Source organism: Tursiops truncatus, chromosome 19 (genome assembly GCF_011762595.2).
Source record: "Tursiops truncatus isolate mTurTru1 chromosome 19, mTurTru1.mat.Y, whole genome shotgun sequence".
Taxonomy (NCBI): domain Eukaryota; kingdom Metazoa; phylum Chordata; class Mammalia; order Artiodactyla; family Delphinidae; genus Tursiops; species Tursiops truncatus.
In genome coordinates this window covers 48,013,008-48,019,143 of record NC_047052.1, presented here as the reverse complement: position 1 = coordinate 48,019,143, position 6,136 = coordinate 48,013,008, and the positions used below count along the sequence as shown (strand labels likewise).

Below are 6,136 nucleotides of genomic sequence, written 5' to 3'. Positions count from 1 at the left end.
ATGACAACATACAGTGTTTGTCTTTCTCTGTCTGACTTATCTCGCTTAGCATATGCCCCCCAAGTGCATCCATGTTGTCCCAAATGGAAGAATTTCCTTTTTTCTCATGACTGAATAATATTCCATTGTATACATAACACCACATCATCTTTATCCATTCATTCACTGACAGACACTTAGGTTGTTTCCATATCTTGGCTATTGTGAATAATGCTGCAATGAACATGGAAGCACACGTATCTCTTCAGTAACCTGTTTTCATTTCCTTTGGATCTATGCCCAGAAGTGGGAGTATCCATACTGTTTTGTCACAGTTTGGGGTCCCCCTAGAGGGCTGTCCTAAGTCTGCCACAGTTGCATAGTCTGAGCCAGGTTTTTGAGTGAAGAAATTCCATCCCATTTCAATTAAGCACAGCACGTGCTGGGGCTGAAACACTTAGGTATACAGTCTCAGGTTTCAGCTCAGAGGCAGGTCCAGGCAGATAGCAACTGTGATTTCAGGATTCGCAAAAAAGCCAGCTGCTTTTCTTTGGCAGCAGCAAAGCCGAGACTCAGTAGGGTCAGACAGCTATGTTCTAAGTTCCAGTAAGGCTTTCCTGGAACCCCTTCCTCTTCATCATTCTTAGAGTCCAAACTGACCCTCTAGAAAACATGCACACCAGGCTGGAGAAGCATCAACCTCTCAGGGTCAGACATCTGATTTCCCAGGAGCCCAATAACAACTGAAAACGGCTTTTGAAATCTCCGAAAGTGTATCTCCATCTGGAGATTGCCTCCCTTTTCGTGTTGTCTCCTTTTTTCCCCAGAGGTTCCTATAGGCAAGACACATCTCTGTTCTTCAGAGATTAAGTTTCAACCTGCCCACTGGCAGCAGAAATCCGGGGCGCTGTGGCCCCCTGACACGTTTTCTTTGCAGCTTTCCGTGACTGAGATGATCCCACATCTAGGTGTATTAGCCACAAAATACAAACCCACGCTCTTAAAAGTTTCCCTCTTTCCCCCTCAAACCCCTGAGCAATAAATTCAGCACTTACAGGGTTAACATTACAGTTCGGGGGTTGAAGGGAGGGGCTCTGTGACAACTCTGTGAAGCTATCAAGGAGGCTAAGCATTTTCCTCCTAGGCCCTCTTTTTTTTCTCTGGTTTATGTAAAGTTTTGTTCCTTGGGGTAAAGTCTGGAGAAAACCAGTCTGACACAGTTAATTCCCTAGCAACAACTGTGACAACACGTGTGAAGTGTATCTACCAGGAAGGCCCGTCACACACACACATCGCCCAAGATTCCCACTGCAGGCTGGTCACGTAGTCACGCTCTGCAGAGCACGAACTCAAATTCCCGGCGCCCAGAAGGAAAGCAGGTGTTCAGCGTAAGCCGCATTATTTGTACAAACAGTCAAGGCACAGTGAATCCCCATTAACAGGAAATGGTGAGGGAACCCTACCAAAATCCAAGCTCCCAGATGTCCTTCATGACCTCGAAACAGGCCTTTCTACAGACAGTGGTCTCAGACCTGCTATTAACTCTTTTCGGCATCGGAGCTCTTTGCTGGGAAGGGAGAAAACAGAATGCGCCTGTGGTTTGGGATTAACTTTAGAGGTGTCAATTTATGCTTTTCAATATATACAGTTGACCCTTGAACAACTTGGGGGTTAGGAGCGCTGACCCTCCACTCAGTCAAAAATCTGAGTATAACTTACAGCTGGCCCTCCATATCCAAGGGCCCGCCATATTGGAAGTTCCCCATCTGTGGATTCAACCAACTGTGGATCGTGTATGACTGTACTATTTACTATTTTCTTTTCATTAATGACTGAATGGCCACATTTAATTCCAGGTAAATGTTAGAACCTCTTGGATTACAACTATAAATACATTTTTTTTTAAAAAAAGGAACACACAGAAATAACTGTCAATGGTGTCTGAGAATAGAGCCTAAGTCAACGTACATTGCATGTATTGCAGGCAAGGCAGAGGCATTTTTTTTAAAGCTTTTGCACAGACTTCAAATAATCTTAAAAGAAATACGCAGGCCTTTACAAGATTTGACTTGCTGAAATCACAACACCTTCCACTCATGAAAAGTCATAAGACTTCAGCTTTTAAAGAAAATCATAAAATAAAAAGAACAGTTCCAGCCTTAGACCAAAAAGACCTGGAGGAGTATGGTAATTAGATTAAACAAGCATGGTCAAGCTTGCCACCTGAATGCACTTAAGAGCAAACGCTCAAAGGGGGTGGGGAGGAGAACAACCTATTTGGTAACAAAGGTGTATTATATATACTGTGATATAAAAAAGGTATGATGGAAATGTACCTTTTGCTAAAGCTTATGCAAGTTCCTTGGTCCATAAAAACTATGTTAGATTTTCATCCTCTAGTTTGATTACCTTTTACTCCAACCACATCTCTATTTCTTGCCCATTTAAACAAAACCAAACACAAACCAACCAAACAAAAATAACAGGTGAAAAAAATCAATTTCCAAAAGTTTGTACATTTTGATGGGTTTTTTGTTTGTTTGTTTTACTGTGGCTTCTGCACTTCAAATCAGCACTTGCAGGTAATGGGCTTTTTGAATAGTATCACTGGGTATGAAAAGTTTTCCCAAGAAACCACAGAAGATTGTTCATTTTTTTCTTTCTTTTTTTTTTTTGTCAACATTTGGCTGCACTCAAGTCAGTGTACGTCCTAGCAAAAAGACGGCAGTTAGGACACAACTGTTGCTGTAGATGATGTGACATTGGTCGAATTTGTGCTGACATTTGTGTAATTCCCCTTGCTGTTTGTGTTTGACTCATTAGGGGGCACTTGGCTGGAGTTGGCTCGAAGGATGGCTCCCCGCACTGCAGTGTGGCTATGGTGCCAGTTCTGGGGTGTAGGGCCCTGGTTCTGGGGTGTTGGTGGAATAAATGATTTCATCATTACGGACCAAAGTCACTGGACGCTGGACTGGCTGCCGGACCCCTCTCCAACCTTCTCGGAATGCAGAAATGTCTGGGATAACACAGAGCATACTCTCTCCACGTCTGTACATAGTTTCAACTTCTACATCCCCAAACGACACTCATAAATTTGGAGCGAAATTCTGTCCTGTAAGTTCAAGCATTGCTACGTCCCCACCGCCATTCAACTGAAGACTGTCTACAACAGGCACGGGTATGACTGGGGCAAGGACAGGGCCCATCGCCTCGTAAAAGGTATACTCTGCCTTATCCATACTATTGATTGTCCAGGAAGCGTCATCATTTATCATCTCTTTATTTGGTTCTTTTGGGCATGGAGTGGCCTGAAACTGAATTATTCTTTCTTGAGAAAGGCACAAGTACATTCTTTCTGTATCCTTAAGGTAAAATGCACATTTATAGAGCTGTGACACAGGATCATCTGCATCTAGTAATGCGGTCTGCTTATCAACTTTCCTAATTATCAATCTTGGGAGTGCCATGCCAGTAACTGAACACACAAGTTTGACTGTTTGTCCATAATGGATGTATCCATCGCGGTCTGTGAATTCTTCTCCTTCTGATTCATCATCATCTAAGAGATGAATGTAAAATGCTCCTCACTGCTGAGAACTGGCATGGAAATTACCTCCTTCTACATGCAAGGATCTGGTACTAACTGTCTGGGATCGAAGTCGATTAAACAGAGCCACCTTTGTTACCGAGGCGATGCATAAGTCAGCATTTTCCAATGACTGCTTCTTTTTGGAAGGTTTGGAGATGACTTTTATCCACTTGCTGAGGAACCTACCAAAGCCATCACTATTGCCACAGAACATCTTTACAGACAGCACGAAGTGCTTCCTCTTGTCTGAATCAGATATATACAATGTTTTGGCCGTGCAATAGTTCTTTCCTTCCAAGTTCAGCTGCTGCATTTCTTGGTCACTATTTCCTATTCCAATAAATGCACATGGTTGAGACTCTTGTTCAGAACAACCATCGCGTTCCATTTGTTCTTTTTTTTCCCTTCCATCCACTGCCCATAAGATACACATAAGGAGGAGGGCAAAACAACCTTTTTTCATTTCCATATGACTTCTATGCAGCTTTTGCATGAAGAATAAGTACTGTTTGATCCCCTCGCTCTTTTTTTTTTTTTTTTTTTGCGGTACGCAGGCCTCTCACTGCTGTGGCCTCTCCCATTGCGAAGCACAGGCTCCGAACGCGCAGGCTCAGCGGCCATGGCTCACGGGCCCAGCCGCTCCGCGGCATGTGGGATCCTCCCGGAGCGGGGCACAAACCCGTGTCCCCTGCATCAGCAGGCGGACTCCCAACCACTGCGCCACCAGGGAAGCCCCCCTTGCTCTTTTAAATAATTTCGCATAGCTTCCCTAGTAAGTCATTTAGATGGAGGCCGCTCACCAAATTTTCTTTTAATCCACGCCATGGTACTTCAAGAATATGTTCAGGTAGGGCTTCCCTGGTAGCGCAGTGGTTGAGGGTCCTCCTGCCGATGCAAGAGACACGGGTTCATGCCCCGGTCCGGGAAGATCCCACACGCCACGGAGCGGCTGGGCCCGTGAGCCATGGCCACTGGGCCTGTGCGTCCGGAGCCTGTGCTCCGCAACGGGAGAGGCCACAGCAGTGAGAGGCCCGTGTACCGCAAAAACAAACAAACAAAAAAACATGTTAAGGTAAGCCACAGGCTGGAACACTTCGATGCCCCTCAAAACACCTCAGCCAGTGTATCTGTATCATTCTCCTTTCCTTTTGAGATAATAATGGTTCCGAAGAACTATAATGCTTCCATTTGAATGATAGTTTCATAATTTCAACGACTCATTAACATAACAAAAGACACCTTTATCACTCAGGAAATTCCATGGGTTTTAGGAGCTGTGAGCCAGGAACCTGTCACAACAGGCACCATCTTCCACAAACTCTCGCCAAAACTCCAACCCTCCTGTACTATTTACTATTGAAAAAAAAATCCACGTGTAAGTGGACCCATGCAGTCCAAACCCAAGTTCAAGGGTCAACTGTATGAAGAAATATAGGGGAAAAAATGTGTATTGGGACTTCCCTGGTGGCCCAGTGGTTAAGACTCCTTGCTTCCACTGCAGGGGGCACAGGTTCAACCCCTGGTTGGGGAACTAAGATCCTGCATGCTGTGCAGCATGGCCAAAAACCAAAAAAAAAAAGTGTATAAACACAATCACACACTCATCCCCTGCCAGTTCTGGGTATGAGAGAGCCCGGGAGCAGTGACTCTACAGTAATGAGTACACCTAGTACCCATATTTTGGCCTCTAATCACCATTCTCCACTACACAGAAGAAGGCCTCCTTGTTAAAAGGAGGGACTAAGTTGGAGAAGGTCATTTCGAGGATGCGACCACTGGTTGACCCATGAGCTGGACTTGGGCAATTGGAGGCTCCTTTGCCCCCTCCCCTGTCTTTGGAATATGCAGTCCACTTGCCCGCTCCCCACTAGAAGCTGCCTCCAGGACACAGCCTTGAGACAGTAAGACGTCGTTAAGACCATCTGGATTGAATACATGACTGAACCCAGTTAAGGCCTCTATATAAACTTTTAAGATTCTGGCAGGCAGGTGCAGAGATCTATTTGTCTTGCAGTCACCAAAGACAAGCCTTGTATGTGAGTTCCCTTATTAAACCTGCCACCTTCCAACCTGAAGTGATCTGCCTCTTTCTTCAGTCTCTCCCTACCCTCTGTGTCTGGAGCTTCTGTTTCAGATTTCACCTAGGAGACTCCCAAGGGTGCAAATCAACAGGCTGGGAAAGTACAAGGTGAGCCTCACATGTCCTGTGCCAGAAAGTAAGGGGGTGATTAAAGAAGGATGGGTACAAATTAAAAGGACACAGAAGCCAGCCTAAAGGGTTCCCATGGCCAAATCTGGGTTAATTTAAGGATCAAAATAAGTGACAGTAACTGATCATAACACATTGAATAGTTTAGAAATCCAAGAGTCTAGATTATATTAATAAAACAGTTAATGAGAGTTTAATGAAAAGTAGATATTTTCATGAACTCAAAGTACCACTCCACACACTACTTCCTGATTATAATGGAAAAAACTAGTACCTTTACAGTGAAAGGTCTAGCAGATATCATATGGGTCCAGTAATCGAAATTAACATCCCCACAAATGGGATAAATAAAATTGTAT

General features: G+C 44.4%; 1 pseudogene; it reads right to left on the bottom strand.

Moving 5' to 3' along the window:
• Positions 1-2,535: 2,535 nt before the first annotated feature.
• On the bottom strand, positions 2,536-4,393 carry LOC101318175 (recombining binding protein suppressor of hairless-like; annotated as a pseudogene).
• Positions 4,394-6,136: the final 1,743 nt, after the last annotated feature.